At 44.7% G+C, this 17,337-nt stretch overlaps 1 long non-coding RNA gene across 1 annotated transcript in view; it reads left to right on the top strand.

Moving 5' to 3' along the window:
• The window catches only part of LOC308195204, a 30,576-nt gene extending 13,763 nt beyond the window's left edge, over positions 1-16,813 (top strand). The window contains exons 2-3 of the long non-coding RNA XR_013951324.1: positions 2,603-4,417; positions 12,158-16,813. This is a non-coding gene — a long non-coding RNA (uncharacterized lncRNA). The remainder of the gene's footprint in view (positions 1-2,602; positions 4,418-12,157) is intronic.
• The last annotated feature ends 524 nt before the right edge of the window (positions 16,814-17,337 follow it).

The following is a 17,337-nucleotide window of genomic DNA, read 5'->3' as shown; positions in this document are numbered from 1 at the left end:
CCTTGTCCTCCCCTCATCCCTAGCTCAAGTTACCATGGCTAGAAAGTTTATTGCTACCTTGTTTGGCAAGGGTTTGATGCCAGTCTAGGGCTTTACAAAACAACTGGCATTTTTGGAAGACTTGGCCCATCTGCATCCTGAGTTTCTTAGCCTGAGGTCCAAAATATAATTTTTGCTCTTCTTCAGTGGTCTACACAAATATTACTGAGTTATGATGTCAGCTCTTTCTCCAGAATTTGCCTTTTCACAGAATCCCAGAACAGTTGAGGTTGAAAGGGATCTCTGGAAGTCATCTGGTTGAACCCCCTGCTTAAGCAGGGCCATGTAGAACTGCCAAGGGCACTTAACATCTTTGGTGTGTTTGGAGTTTGCAGGTGGCCTCTGAAGGGGGTAAAGTTTGGGGGGCCTGTGCAATCAGGGTGGATCACTGCTGTATGGGTCCCCTGCTTTTGCCACTCTTCCAGCATCAGAGTTTCCCAGCATCGATGAGCATTTCCCAGCCGGAGCAATTTAGGACGGTTGTCACTCAACACAAATGAACTGTTATCTTGAGCACAGACTATTCCCTAGCATTTCCAGCACATTAGGAACCTGCTTATTATGTTTGTCTTTGGAAAGGAAAATATCACATACAAGAACAAAGCCCCACGCTCATAACAACTGCAGGGTATCAGCACAATATTTACAATGTGGTGAGCATGGGGAGACACAGAGGGGAATGAACTCAAGGCTCTTTGTACATCCACTGGGGCCATGGCCCCACACCAGCACGGGTCCAGAGAGGTGATGTTCCCAAGCGACTTTGAATCCACTTGCAGAAACAGATTCTCTTGAAAATTGCTGTGCTTCCTGTGTATCTAATTTGGGATTAGCGGGCCAATACTGTGGTAATTTGAGCAAGTGGTTTTGGCTGTACGGCCCTCTGAGTGAATTGGGGTGGCTCCAGAAGGCACAGCTGCTTTCGAGTCCTTCTCTGCAGATTGATGTGGGTATGCTGCTCCTCAGGTGGCTGTGACCACCATCAAACTGGCCACTGCGGAGAAGCTATTTAGGGCAGCAGTGAAGAGAACAATGTGTCTGAGACACAGAAACAAGCCAGGGAGTCCTTTTTGCAGGGGCAATGCAGGGGCAATGCCTGCTGGCAGGGGGTGGATGGCTTACGGTGATGTCTGCAGCCATGGTTTGACAGCAACTGATAGGATGCCTCAGCACTTTTATTAGCCAAAGCAGCAAATTCAGTATAAATATCCCCATCCCACTGCCACTTTAGCTTCCTACAATAATCCTTCCCATCTACATCAGTGGTGAGTTTATACATGTCTGTTTTGAGGCCTTCGCATCTTAGGGGAAGTTAGCCATAGGAAATGTCAGGTAGTAAACAATGTTTAGTCATTTGGGATTATTGCCACTGCATGGCAAAATGACTTGAGGTAGAGACTTACCAAGTTATTGGACTTTTTTCACCCTTGGTCCCCATTCAAATGAAACGTGGGGAGTTATTTTAATACAACATGTACTACTAATCCACAGCAGCAGTGCTCTGTCAATGTAAGGGTATAAAAATACTGTATTTCTCAGCTGTTGCCCAATTTTCCACAAAATAATTAAACTTCTCTAAAATTTAATGTGCATGGAGAGATTTCAGACCCAGCTTAGGTGTGGTGGGACCAGGAGGGCAGATCTTATAAGTGAGTGATCACAAGCAAGGCTGCATGCCCTGATAGTACCCTCGCATGTACCTGAGCTCATTGCTGCCATGGTCCAGCCTGCACATCATGATTGAATTGAGGAGAAATAATGCTAGCAGTGCTAATATTGATGCTACATAACGTTTCAGAGAATGGACATATTGCAGAGGAGTTGACTGGATTAAAAGAGATCACATAGATATGCTCTTAGAGATGTTTGTTTCTATGACTTTCTGAAGACTACAAGAAATCAGGTTGCAATGTGCTCGCCGGGCACAAAAACAGTAAGCAGTCTGAGCATCAGAGCAACACACACAGTGCATGAGTATGAGGAATGGAGAGGTGACTTTTAAGTTGGATGGAAGTTTGAAATATTGTTATGTTGAGCACGAAAAACTCATCAGCAAATTCAGACTCCGGGATGGGGAATGGCTGATATGGCAAATAAAGCCTTGCGAGCACACTTTAAGAGGTGCGTGCACGGGAAGCTGCCAGGCAGGGTGGGAGAAAACAAGCATCAGGAGCTGTGGCTGTCTGCAGGGTTTTCCCAAGGGGACCAGACAGTCGGGAGGCTGACGGTGAAGTCCCCACAGCCCTGCTTGTGCAAGCCTGTCCCCGTGGGCAGATTTGGGTTCTGATCTGGAAATTGTAGGTTGCCCCTGTGTCTGTTCCCCCATGCTCACAGCTACGTGTGCATGGCCGGGTGTCATGATCAAATGCATGGAATTGCCCTGGAAAGGCGTTTTCCTCTGCTGTGTACAGACATGCCCAGTGCAACAGCGTTTGGGGCTATATATACTGATTGAAATAAAGAGTGAGGAAAGCAAAGCTGACATTGATGATTGTTAAAAAAACTTTTTTTTTTTTTTGGCAAGAAAAGAAAAAGTCTTCTAACATATCTACTTCTCCCTCAGGCATTGAGGAATTTGCTCCCTGCTTCATTTGCTTCCCTGCTGTGCTCTGGTGCATGATTCAGAGCAGACCTGTCCTGCCATGTATGCTTCACACCACTTCAACCCGACAGACTGAACAGTGATGGAACCAACTCCAGGAGAGACTGTCCTACCTGGGGAGATATTTCTGCAGGGCTGCAAAGCTCTGCATTATCCCCCAGGTTAGATTTGGCTTTGAAAAGCCACCCACTGCCTCATAAAGGCTGCGCCAACTATGCATGAGCATCCTCCAGCTGGAGACACTTCCTGGGTTCCTGGTTTTCACCATAAGAAACCTCCACGTGAATCTCCCCCAGGAGCAGGCTTGTCTTGCAGAGTCAGCCTGTGTCTGCTTCTTCCTTGACTTCTTCTGCTGGTGGGATTTATGGTGTTGGTACCCCACAGGAAGTGGAGAAAAGCTGTAATTTTTTCATGGTGCAAGGCACTGTACAAATGCAGAATGCAGGAAAACAAGAAGAGGCCAGCTGGTGCTGAGCTGGGTGAATCAGCAACCACTCACATTTTTCTTGTATTTATTTTTATCATAGAGAAGGTTTTTTTTGTTCCTGAGTCAGGGGGAGACTGTCTAAAGTACTGCTGGTATTCGCTTCACTACCTTCCTGTGAGTGTAAATCTTCCCTTCTCCTTTCTCTCTATGGGGGCAAAACATCCAGTAAATCCCCTTTTTCAAACCAGAGATCAGATATATCAGCAGGCACAAAATGAATTGTGAATTGATTTTAGATCTCCGCCTCTGCAGGGGGCTCTAGGTCTGCTAAACTTTCACACTTGATAGCTGAAATCTGCTTGTGATTAAAGGGGAAAATGAAAAGCAGACGGCCGAGGTGAAAGGTGCAGATTGCTCTGTTTTGCTGCCTGGGTTGGTACGTCAGGCTGCAGCGCCGTGGAAGGGCAGTGCCTGACATGCAAACCCAGGGCAACCAAGTCAGGTGGAGATGCCATGACTTCACTTCAATGATTGCCTCAAACTCTGGTTCCCATATGCTAAACTTTGGAGAATACTGCAGCAATTGCACAGACAGTGCCTTATATCTCCAAATTCACTGTATTTTGCAAATACCCAGTGCTAGCGGCCCTGGGACAAACCCTGTATGCCTAGGGAAGGACTTGGCTGGCAGCAGCCACCTTTTGTGGGGCCTGAGACATCTCAGCAAGAAGGAAACACCATCCCCAGCAGGTGGTTAGAAGTAGCATGACGGCAGGAAACCTGCAGGGAAGGAAGCAAGAAGGAGGGTGGCATTTGGTGATGAAGCAGCCACACATGCAAACCCCAACATGTCTGATATGGGCAGCATGAGTTTTGTTTGTCTGTTCAATGGAAAGAAGGGACCAAGTCAGGAAGAAAATGCCACTGTAGAGAAACTCAAAAATTTCTTTCATATTTCAGAGAATAAAGGGACCATGTCTTCAAGATAATGTTGATGAAGAGCCATATTCAAGTTGTCTAGCTACAGGGTGCAGCTTTAGAATCATAGTACCTTCTCTGTACAGGGAGCTATGGCAAGAAAGCTGAGTAATAAGTGTCCTGAATTGCTCATCGCTACCCGAATTTTAGCTAAGTTGATAAATACCTACTGGAAAATGTGGCCTGAAGCCTGATTTGTACACTGTTCAGACTGGTTTCACAGATGGAGAAGAATGAAGCAGAAGAAAGCAATGAACTGGAGAGTAATGCATACCCATGAACTGAAGCTACTTCAGGAGGAGGTACCTGAGACCCTGAGACTGCAGAGAGGTGCTCTTTTACCTGGTGAATCGGCTGAAGCACCAGCATTGGTAAACAGAGGTGGAGAGGTGGCTCCAACCTTCGCTTACTTCTTTCCAAACCCTTCCTCTTGGCTCCCTTCTCTCACTTTGGCCATGGGCTGAGATCACATCAGGACTTACGCTCCACATGGGCTCAGGCACTGCTTCTCAGCACTACAGACTTCAAAACAGGAGTTAAGGAGTCCCTCCTATCTGTCCCCATTTCAAGTCTTATCACATCTCTGAAGCAGCATCTCCAGCCTGGGGGAAGAGGGACAGGCCAAAACACAAGGGTGGGGGGGACATGCGAAGTTTGGATTGGACAGGCGAAGTGAACCTTTGCCTTGACTTTTGTGCTAGGCATCTATTGCCAAAAGGGATGAATAATGTTTATGCGTGAATTATCAACACAGCGAATCCCTGAAGCAACAAGTTGCTCCCCGCTGGCTGGTGAATGATTTCACAGTGGCTTGCAGCTGGGCGCAGCACCCCTGGAGCAGTGCTAAAGACAGGCAGAGCTTTAAGCTGGTTAGAAATCGTCACCAGTGGGCTCTTGTGGTGACACAGGACCTCTCTCTAGCTCTCTTTTTCAGCTGGGGGAGCATGCTAAGCATGTTGTGCTGCTGTTTTCACAGGCTCTCTGATGTGCACATCCTGAGAGATCCTACCACAGGGGTCAGACAGACACTTTGTTCAAGTCTGTAGATGAAGTGGTGAGAAATTATTAAGAGGATTAGCTGCTGGTCCAAATACATGTCTGCTGGAGCAGCCAAAATACCGCTAGACGCAGGGAGAAAAAAATGTGTTAGTTCATACTCTTCCTTTTGTATTGTCTATGGTTTCATAATTGAGGAACTCAGAGTTCATGGGGGAGCTAAACCAGTGCAGCAGCAATAAGGGTTGATTCCTGTATCAGACTCCTGAAAGGAAAGAAAGCCAGGCATGTTATCAAAACATGCTTTTAAAGCCATGCAAGTTATCAAAAAAAGCCAAATCCTGACAAGAACCCCAAAAGGTGAGGCCAGGCCCCGCCCCCACCAGGGGGCCCGGCAGCCATTTTAGGGAGGGCTGAACTGAACTCATCTGCCATTTTCTGAGGCCCTGAAAATACAAGCTGAAAGGATGTTTTGGCTGGACTGGGAGACGTCCCTGGCCTCCTAGAAGAGGCTTCAGCACTTCTTTTGCCCATCTTTCTGCCATCCTGGTGCAATCTCCCCCTTCAGGCCCTGGGATATATTTGCTCAGGACCTTGCCCCTTAGCCCAGCAATGTTCCTCTGAAGCCTTTTACTTCTGAGTCAGTCTGTATTTCTTCTTGTTTTACGTGATATACAGCCAAAGGTGTAATTTATTCAAGTTCCTGCAGTGGTTCTTGCCAGAATAAAGAGAAGTAAGAGCTGTCCAGTTGCTTGACTGCTCACTACAGGCCTGGGACCCCAGATGTGCATTCCCTTAAGGACAAGTGGAGATATTTAGATTCCATGTTTAGTTTAACCTGTGGCTACAAAAGAATAATAATTCAGATCTAGACTGGCTGACACTCCAGAATTCAGGACTATGAAAATCTAAAGTGTTTGTTTCGTAATTGTGCTTTGCCTACACATGAAGCTGAGCAGTGAACATAAATTACAGGAGAAAATTGATTTGGACATTAGAAACAGTAGAAAGGCAGGAAGCACTGATGGTGTTAGCTGTGGGATCTGCAATGGGGATCTGTGGGAATGGGCTTAGATCTCATCTTGAGGCAACAGAAGGTGCTATAGGTTCCTGGGATTGTTTTCAACCATTTTCTATGATTCTGTGCCAAATTTTCCCTGGGTGCAAATTTTTTCTCTACTTCTGGTCCTAGTGATTCTGTTATTCTCTCTTGACATAACATAGGCTGAGGCAGTTACTTTCTTAGGAAGGTGAAAATATCTCCATATGTTAATCTGTAGTCCTGAATTCTTTTGAGATGACCGTAATGATATAAGTACAGCTATGATTTACTATCCTCTGTGCTTAACACATAGATGTCCCACTGTACTCTTTGTTTGGAGTTCATTCACGCCATGCCCATGCATCACTTGCTGCTAACAAACTTGTTGATTCTGGATTTGGATTCACAATGTTCAAGGGATCTGCTGTCTTTGCAGCCTCGTACAGTTTTCTTCATCAGCCCTTTGACTCCCTCTGGATTTATTTTGTGGATATAAATAAAGCTTATTCTGCAGTTCTTTTCAGTGAGCTAAATATAAGTGGGGAGAAAAAGCAACAGACTTAGAAGCACAGAGAATGCAAGAAAAAACCTCTCGCTGAATTGTCAGGACTCCTCTGTTTTTATACCAAAGCTCTGCTTGTCTGAACTCATGACCATTACTCTGATCATGATGGGAACAGGCTACATGTTCCAAGTGTATCAGAATTAATGATCAGCTTCTGCAAAAAGATGGACACTATTTCTTAGTCTTAGCCCGGCTGGTGCAAAGTTGTTTTCCAGCATATGGGGTGTTTTTATGAATCTGTGAGTAATGTGATGTCTGTCAGAATTATTTGTATTATCACTATTAATTGTAGCTACCCAACTGCCATTTTAACTGTCTGATGGGATGCAGCAATATCTTTGTGACGTGAGATCATGACAGCTATGGAAAGGTGGAGGAGAAAAGTTTCCAGATCTCATGAAAAAAACACTGGGATTAATCCTCATCCTGCTGAAGTCAGATTTCAAATGATCTAATGTCCACACAGGCCTTCCTTCAAGTCCATAGGACTTTCCTGGATCTACAAATGTTCATTTTCCTGTACTGAGCTATATTCAATCCTTGGGTGTCCAGAGAGAGACTTTGCAAGACAATAATTGTTTAAAAATTTCCAAGTAATGGTATTTGGAATCTCCTCCTTATCCTGAAAAACAAAACAAAACAAAAACAAAACTGTTTAATCAAAAGGAAGAATGGAATTAAAATGATAATGATGAAGTGACTCTTCAGCAGCTCACGTAGGGTATAATTTGTTGCTTGGCTCAGCCTGGTTCAGTGAACTCTCCTGCATTCAATCGTTCAGTAAGTTCTGAGTATTTAGAGCAGCTTTGCAGCGTTTCCTAGCGAGAGCAGTGCAAAGGTTTAAACCGATAAGTAGAAGTACCTGAGGCTTTCTTTTCTGCTTTTCCTACTCACACTCAGAGAGAGGGTGTGAAGGATAGAAGGCAAACTTGGACGTTTGAATTTCTCTCCTGGAACGATGCTGTTTAAAAATTTGCTTAATCTTATCAGTCTGGCAGGACTGTTCTGTATGTGTGTGTATTCCCTTACACAATTAGAGGAAACAGCCAGAGTGGTGGAAACTCTGACGTGGTCACACCAGAAATGGTCAGTGGCTGAACAGCCATAAAAGACCACCCCACAATTCCCCTCTGTCTGGCTTCTTGCATTCATCACCAATTGCAGGCAGGGTTTAAAGGTGATCCTTACTCTCTGCCCAAAGCAGGGGAAAGTTATGGCTTTCTCTGACTTCATTGGGAAACTGCTGGGTCCATCTGCAGAAGCACCACCTGGATGCTCCCTTCACCTGAGTGTCCAGGACCCTGATACTATCCTCCAAAATGAAGGCCCTTATAAGCCTGAAATGTGATAATCCAGTGTAAAAAGATGAGACTAGTTTGTAGGGTAAAAAAAAATTATTAGATTATCTAGACTGAAAAATATTGGCGAGCTGTGGGACACACAGGTCCGTTTTCAGGGCAGATATGAAGAAAGACTTAAATTCCCTCAAAATGTCCTAGGTAAGCTGTAGAAGAAGGGCCTTGTGCCCTGCAAGCTGATGTCTATTTCCAGCTTTAGCAGTTAATGCCTCTCTGAAGTTTGCCCACCGCTGTCTGTGACAACCAATACATGGGGAAACTAACATGTTGTCTTGATAACTGGGGAGGTGCATGTGCGCACCCCCAGCAGACAGTGACAAATTTAAGCAAGCAGAGACCTCGATGAAAGCACACTGGGGGAAATGAAGAATAACAGTATTCATTGCTTCGAGGGAACCTGGCAGGATGGGCAGTTCCCCTCGTATTTTGGCACTCCTGTTTCTGATCTGGGGACCCTAAGAACTGAGGGGAAAAGAAAGAAGGGGAGAGGAAAGAAAAAAAAAAACCTCGTTATTCAGACTTTTTTAAACCCCCATCAAAGGGTTGGTTTGCGTTTTGGACATGTCTCAATGTAGGTTGTCATTAGTGACTGACTAGCTATATTTGAATAGATACAAGTGACAACTCAGAGCCTTTTCCCAGCCTTTTTTCTTTTAGTCTGGTATGTGGAAAAAAAAAAAAGGTTCATTGCATTCTAAACTACATCTGCAGATGGTGTGTGCTCCTTGGCTCTAGCTGGGGCTCGAAGTGAAACACCACAAAATGCCTATTGTTGCTACCGCATTCTGCCCTGCTCTGGTAAGAAGCTCTGTGTGCTCTCAGCAGATTTGGATCCTGGTTCCTGTCCCTGATGTTTTCATATGAACTTTTTGGGATGGCATGCCAAACTTTCTGAGGTTTGCCAGTTTCTGATTATAGGCTGGTTCTTGGGAACGGGAAAAAGGCCATGGTACCAATTCTCATCCTGCCCCAAATGTAGGCCGCATCCCAGGACCACTGAGGTCAGCAGATCAGTAACAGTGGTTGTCAGAGGGAGCCTGAAACCACAGTAACTCCACTGAAGCCCTTGGAAGGTGGATAGAGTTCACTGCTGTTACACTTCCAATAAGTAAGGAATTTTGATCCCCAGAGACATTTGAGTCCCTGATTCCCAGTGGTTTCTTAGCAGGTTAGGAGCTGTACAAATAATTTTTAACTGTGAGTCCAGAGCCTCAGGATGTTCGTATCTACCTAACATTATTTGTGTTATTGCTGTGTACTGAGGTCCTGGCTGGAACCTGGCTCTTTGAAATAGAGAGAGACATACAGGCTGGGATTTATCTGTCCATGTGCTGATACGTACAGTGTGGGTGCCTGCTTTGGAGCTATAGGCTATGGAAACAGTACAGTCAATAGAGTCAATAAGGAGTGGGATATCATGAAATAGTCACCTAAAACTGATCTCCTAAGAAGGTCTGTCTCTTTTTTCTTCATTAACTGACAGCTGTGTCATAGATGTCTAAATTTAGGTAGGAGGTGTGCCATCCAGAATGGGAGGCAATATCTCCTTCAGAGAAGATGTGCTGTTAGTCAAGACAGCTTGGGCTGGGAAGTGAAATGCAGATGCAGTGAATTTTAGTTACTTAGGTACTTTTAGACTGTTTTTACTATGTTGACTCTCAGGTTTGCCATCAGCTCCCCTGCTGCTTCTCCCAGTGGTGAATCTCTTATTCACACAAGGGCCTGGTCTGCTTTAAACTGAAGTCTTTAAAAATGAGGTATCCAGAGTCATTAGTCAGTCCTGAAGTCCTGGTCTACCTGGTTTTCCTCTCTGATCCTCTTCCCCTCTCTCTTCTCACTCTTTCAAGCTCAGTTGTTTTGGTTACAAGAAGTACATTTCTTTCTTGCAGCCTTTGTCCAAAATACTTTCATCCTAGCAGGACACTTTTTGCTATCTTCCATCATCTTTGGAGCAGATCAACATGTTTTGGAAACCTAATTCTCCAGTGGTAGGGAAGTGGTATTTCTCACCTGAGCTCAGTAGTGTTTTAGACCAGCTGAGGCTACAGCTTTTCATGTTCTGTGATGTGCTTCGATCAAAGGCGGGAAAGCATGAAAATGTTTGCTGAATTTTGTTTTATGGATCAGAGGAGGCTTTTCACTCCTTCATGAGTTGTTCGGGACTTAAAAAACAAGCCCCCAGTCCTTGCATATTCAGTTCAGATGCTGACAGAGCAGATGGTGAGAGAGTATTTTCTCTTCAGCCTCTCCATGTGCACTCACGCAGTTTAGCGCAAGAGGCCTTGATCCCGCCTGGGCCTGTGGCCATTCCTGCAGTACACATGCTAGATGATAGCACATTTTCTTTTCTCATGTCAAACGCTGGGTGTGTTTCCATCCCTTAGATAAACTTTATGGTGTTTCTATTTCCCTTTCCCCCATGGTACTGATTATCCCAGAAATAGATAGGAGCTGGAAAGCTCTGTTCTGGATCCTGTGTTGCATCTGGCATTGTGACTGGATCCATTTTTGGGGCTGTGATAATTTCGTGTTTGCCCTTGTGCCAAGACTCTTCTGTTTTTAAGTTTTATTATTTTTTCCCTCCGTGAATTGTATAGATTTTTCGTCAAGTGTTTCTTGTTTGAATCTTCTTGTTCTCTTCTTCTTTTTATCTTTCCACTTCTCCATCTCCTTGACTTTCTTATTCTTTGTCTTTTGCTGGGTCGCTCACCCTGGTCTCACAGCACTGAGCTGAGACCCCCGGAGGTGTAACACAGCAGCAGTGGGGCACGATGTTCTTCAGAGACTAAAAGAGGGCAAAAGTCTTTAAGCTTAGCCCTGCCTGAAGAGAAGCTTAAACCCTGGATGAGATACTCGTTTATCACGCGTGATCTTGTCACTCTGCCATTATTCTGGAAGGGTGTGAAACTTCGGCAGAAGGAGGATATATATTGACTTGATACAGAAAGCTTTGGTGTCCTTCTGGGAAGAACAACACTTCAGTGTTGGTTCTTCTACCCGAACGAGTATGAAACATATCTCCCAGGCTGTGGCCCAAGCTGTAGGTGGTAGCTGACTTTGGTCTGTCTGAATCCTGAGCAGAAAGACTTTGTGTGTGGCGCCTCCCTGAAGGGATGTCAGGGAGAAAAGAGCTTCTGCCTGAGGCAGGGACACTGACCATCCTGGGCAGCTAACAGCAACATAAATGCGTGGCCTGCCACCCTTGGAAATAGTGAGACCACTTCAGCTTTTCCTTTTGAGATGTTTGTAGGGCAAACTCCTCGGGAAGGTGGTGCAGGAATTTCTAGAGTGTCTCACCATTTAGGAGCAGATAATTACTTTTGTGTGAATGATTTAAGATGTTTGAGTTTTTCCAGATGCTCCTTAGGTATCTGGAGAGTTACATCTCTCCTTCTCCTGCCTGTTCCCATGGGGAGGTAACTTCAGTGTCCGAGGAGTATGCTACTTTGGAAACTCCATAAATATGAACCTGGGACATCTCTTGCCAGGGGAGGCAGGATCTTCTCCATCATTTGTAAAGCTCTTTCAGATCCTTGAGATGCAGTTATTGTTTTGACCTTATTGTGAAATCTCACGGGTCATGACTCAAGAAATAATTGTCCATATGGAAATAAGGACAGGACTATTGAGCATTATAGTCATAACACTTTAAAGACTAGATAAACAAGTGCTATGGGAAGGACATAAACTTTTGTTTCAGGGCAACGCTATTGTGGGTCAGGAAGTAATTCTCCTTTCAGACCATTTATTCTGTAACTGATGGCTGCAACAGAGGCTGGACACTGTCAGAATCAATATCCCACAGCAGAGGCACCTCTGTTTGTTTGTTACTTCCAAGTTTTGCAATGAATTCACTGGGATAAACAATCTTTTGTTTTGCTCTTGCAAATTTAACCACCTCCCCACTTCTTGTATTCCCATACTTTATTTCCTTCTTGGCACTAATTACTTGCTTTCAGTCAGCATGTTTCTGCTTTCCAAGCCTGTAAGCCATGATCTGGGGGGCACAGTCACATTTACATCCCTTCGCAGATGGCCCGTTTCTAGCACTGTCAGTCCTTGGGGTTTGTTTTTTGCTCTCTTTATACTCAGGGACAGACACTGCTCAGTAGGTCTTTGTGATTCTAATCTTTTTTTTTTTTTTATACAGTTTGAGGAGCAATGAACTTGAAAAACAAGATCCCTTTCTCTGGGGAGAGAAGGCACCTGAATTTTGGCCTGTCTTTACCACCCACTAAGGATGTGCGTGACAGTTTAGAGAGGGCTGAGAGCAGTGTATTCGTCGTCATTGTAATGCCCTTTGTTGTTTCCATATAGTTCCCATTTCTGCAGACACCATCTGTTTGTTGGGATGTTTTTTTTTTCTGCCTTGTCATTGCAGGCTTCAGGAAATGCCATCTTGCCAGGTGGCATCACTATTTGCTACTGCTACAGCAGCTCTAGAAGCAGGTGCAGTTTGTGGCATAATGTCGCTTTGTGCCAACCCATTACAAGCCATGGCCCTTTCAGGGACTTGGATGGGGTTATTGCTTTAGCTCAGTTCCATTCGAGACGTGGGCATTGCATCTGAAGTGCCACTGGCAGCTGACTTCTCACTTTGATTTATGCTAACCTTAGAGCTGCTGGTAATTGCATGCATGTTCTTGTATTCAGAAAGCTTACGCAGTAGCCAGGGAGCAGGGATGTCTTCATGCAGCACTGAGAGGATGAATTGCTCATTTTGATGAGCATCTCAGACACTTTGGGGCATGTGAAAAGGCCTGCCTGTGTGCTTCTTCTTGTGACAGCAGAAAGGCTGGTGGAAGAAGAATTGATAATGCTGCAGCTCTGCTCTCCAAGACTTTCTGAAATGATTTGTGGATATTTCATCAGCCAAAATAGTACGTGCAGAGCAATGGTTTTGTATAGTGTGATTCTGTGGCTCATTAAATGAGTTGGATGACCAGCTGAGGCTTGTTGTCTTCTTGGTATCTCTTACAAGTAGCGCAAGGGGGAAGTGGTCAATACACAGTTTATCTTGGCAGCTTCATCCACCTGCTTCAACTGAACACACGGGGCAACATCAGAGTGCACAAGAAATGGTCAGAAATTCTCCTCATACTGGTGCCTCCTCTGTGAGGGCCCAGAAGATGTTTTGTAGCTGTTTTACATGTGAATATGTGTTCTGGAATAGGCAGTGAAATTCTAAGCTACCAGGCATTTCATATTTTAGATAACACCTCTCCAAACAATTCCTTAGACTCTTGTTGGCTTATTCATTTTTATGCACTGCAAGGAGAAGATTGCATACAGCCAGGAGATTAAAGAAGATGGGAAAGGAGAAGCTGGTGCCAACGCAGGGTGATACTGTGTTACAAGTCCTTGCGTAGCAATATGCTCTTTTCTGCAGCTGCTAAAAGAACATTTATAAGGAAATATGAAGAACACAGGCAGTGTTCAGAAATGAAGTGGGAACAGTGCAAATGAGATTCCTTTTGAATCGCCTACAGATGCTCAGGTGAAGAGAATGGGGAGAGCTTTTCACTGGGTGAAAATCAAACACCAAGGAATCATAGGTAGAAAATCAGTGCTTTCTCTCTTATTCTGTTGTCTGCCTTTGCACATCCTTCCCACTATTTGCAAAGTACAGTTTAAGTCCAGTGCTGTGATGTAAGTGATAGGAGATCTTAATAAGATCAGTTATTCCTAATAATACATGGTCCGCTAAAGCTAGGAAATCTTATGACTGGACCAGAGAGCCTTTCCATCTCCATCCCAAAATGAAGTCAAGCAGAATTTGGTGTTGTATTTGCATCTCATCCTCAATTGCAAGGACAGTCAGGACAACTTACATCTGCTTTGCTCCTACTGCCCTGCTGCAGACATCACAAATGCCAAAGCTGGTGCTCTCCTCCCTCCCCACCTTGAAGCAAAGCTGAGGTCTTCTCTGACATTCCCTCAGCCCGTCGGCAGGAGCTCTCAGCTCTTAGCCTCATTTGTCACGCTCAGTGCAGCTTTTCCATAGGCAAATGAATACCAGATTGCTGGAGGAAGTTGCGCTCTTTTGCCCTGCCCCAAGTGACGAGGTGAGTGTGTAGCAAACTCCCAGAGGCTGCTTTTGTGTTCCACATATCAGATTGATCTCCTGCAATGAGCACCTGGGCTGGACTCCCTGAAGCCATTAAACTTGGAAGGCAATGCACTAATGTTCCCCAGAAACCGTCTCTTCTGTCACTGTCAAGAACATCCTTCCAGTCCCTTGCGGGTGCCAGGGAAGCTGTAAACATGGAATCTGTTACAGTCCTTCAACATTTTTGTTTACAGCTGCTCTAAATACATTCATGTGAGTAATCCCTACACCTCAACACGTTTCCCACATTGCCACCATGTACAACTATCCACTTCAATGCAATTCATCATGCTAATAGAGATAATCTGATGGATTCTTCTTTTATTTGCACAGAACAGGTGTACCCTAGAGACAAGGATGAGTCTGGAAGCACTGTGGAAAGCACTGCCTTTGGAGAAAATTTAAGTGGTTGTTCATCGTTTTGTTTCTTCAAAATAAATGTCAAATTAAAAGCATCACCCAAGTCTTGTTCCTCTTTCTGGGCCTGATCTAGAGTTCCTCAAGAGGTGCTGAAATCACTACTGTCAGTTCAAGAAGCTTTCATTTAGGCCTTTTATTCGTGTTCATTTCTCCTCAGCAGTTACGTAAATGTTAACATACAGACATGCTGTTAAATGTGCTGTGAGCAGAGTTGGCAATACCACTAATAAAGATCCAATAATGATTTCAGCCTAAGTGAAAAAGAGGACTATACGATCATTCCCTTTGCCCATCTATCTTTGCTTTTATTTATTTATTTATTTTTTTATTTTAAATCTCATGGCTAATTTCAAACCAGTATTGAAAGGAAGAGTATTGAAAGGAATACAATGAAGTTTCTGCAATTAGTTTGAAACTTGGCAGCTGGGTAGAGAATAGAGATGCGGCATAGTGATAAGTATCCCGAAAATGGGGAGAAGTGGTTGAACTTCTTCCGGTCTGTTTGTCAGTGCGTTATGCTGGCTGGCCAGACCATAAGCACATGTCTTGGGACAAAACATGGGGTATTTTGGTGCTTCTCTGGTGGGGCAGAGCAGAAGGCCTGGGGAGAACTAGAGGGATTGCAGAGAGTTGGTGTTGGCAGCCAAAGGGCTCGTGTTGAGGTGAAACCACATTTCCTCAGTCTCACTGCTCACACAACCGCTTGCTTAACGTGGGCAAAAGAATGTGTTTTTCCCTTGCATTGTGCATAAAATTTCCTGAAACGTTTTGTCTCAAATTGACTTGAAATATTTAGCTTGCAGCAGATATCCGTAGCATAACATTTCAGCCCACACAGTTGAAGTCTGGCAAAATAGGAATTGATTGAAAGTAGGGTTTGTTCCAGGACCATTCAAGAGGAGACTGAAGGGGACAAGCTCTGCTACTCGTTTTACCCCACTTCTGCAAAATATCATTGGAAATGCTGGCTACTACAGCCATCCTCCAGATATAACCGAGTTCAAGTAATAGAAGCTGTTTCCCAAAACAAAAGCTGCACTGAGGCTCTCCAGAAACCCAATGCTACTGCCCGAGGTGTTTCGCTGGCAGCAGAAGGCAAACCTGGGGTCAGGATATCATTTTGGCTGAACTGTGTGTGCAAAAGCAAATGTGCCAGAAGTACCGGAGAAGGAGAGAGGAGGTGGCAGCAGAAAGCCCAGAGTGGCCACAAGACAGCTCTGAGCATAACACCAGCTGACCGCTAAGAGGGTGTTTTGAGTATAGAGTTGACCAGAAAAAGAGACCAAGAAGACAGGGAAAAGTTCTTCCTTAGTTTTCGGTTCCCACTGTGCCCAGTGGAAAATGGGAACATGAACTTTCTCTACAGATAAACAGGACTGCATCAAAAATACTCAATTCAATTAACATCTTTTGTAATGGAAACATTCCCATGGTCCTAAGGATCAGCTCTGTACTGTGGCTAAATGATATTGGACTACATTTACATATACAATGAAAGATATGCATATATGCTTAAAATAAAAGAAAGCCACTCTGGACTAAGTACCACTTTATAGGTTTTTGAAAGAAGTCTACTTAAATTTGAGTTTATTCCCATCTGTCAAGTTGGGTGAGATACATATGATCAAAAGTAGATGCATGGAGCACAGACATTTCCATCTGAGCTGGACTCTGCAGCTGCCTTTTCTATTTTTTATATCTAGGGTATAATTCTGCATGTCTTAAAATAGGCCTCTAAAGTAGGTCAGACAAGGCTCTCCTTAAAACCACCTATTGAAGAGCACGAGGGTGGCCAGCTCTACCTTGTCGGCATCTGAAATTAGGTGAAATAAATCCCCCCCACTGCCGATCCCCAGGTACGTGGTGCCTAATGCCTGCCCTGGAGTGGGTGGTCTGATCTGTCAGGTCCTGGGCTGGATGACGGGACTGTTTGGAAGTGGTTTCCACGAGCTGTCTGTGCAGTTTCCTTTGCAGACAAATTTTAGCTTTTTATCCCTTAGACGGTGGTGGGACACTCCAGCCCTGACCGTATGTTGCCTTTCTGCAGGAGATGTGTGTGATGTGCCTCACTTCTGCTCCATTTTAGCAATCCAGCCGCTGACCCTGGGCACTGTTTTTGCTCTGTGTGGGATTTTTGGTGCCACTGGGTTTGAAGTGTTGTCCATTAACCCAGCTTTAGCAAGCTTACAAAGGAAGGAGAGTGGCGTGGTGAAAGCACCCCACTGGGTGGCAGGAGATCTGAGCTCGGCTCTTCACTCTGCCACAAAAAAAATATCACTGTTGATCTTGGGTGCGTTTCTTACGCTTTTTGCTCCACCACAGTTTCCCCATCTGTAAAATGTGAATGATTTTTACCTACCTGGCTGAAAACTGAGAACCTCATAACTGGAACTCGAGGAACCTAGAGGGAAGTTCTGGTCTGGATTTGCTCATGACAAAGCATCTACTAACATATTTTCAGCCGGTGCCTGGCAGAGCATAAATGTTCAAATTTCTGTTTAAATAAGCTCTTTCATCAGATGAAAGAACATACCAGGAACCGGTCAGCAGTCTGCTCTGCAGAGTGGCCCCTGGAAGGGGAGCTCAGACCAAGGAGTTAATAGCTTCCAGGTAATGAGGAGAGCTCAGAGCTGCACCAAAATGCAGTGGGTGCCCAAGGACTGACCCAGGGAGCTCCTTTTATTCTGAGCAATCCCATTTATCAACTGCTGGCACCTCTGCAGTGAGAGGGCAAGGAGAAGGAGGGGACTCCTTTGGTGGACATTGAACTGTAACCTGTGCCATAAAGGTTTTAACTTTGG

This window comes from Anser brachyrhynchus, assembly GCF_964034855.1.
Source record: "Anser brachyrhynchus genome assembly, chromosome: 4".
NCBI lineage: Eukaryota > Metazoa > Chordata > Aves > Anseriformes > Anatidae > Anser > Anser brachyrhynchus.
Note: the sequence above shows the minus strand (reverse complement) of the source record. Positions and strands in the feature narration are given on the sequence as shown.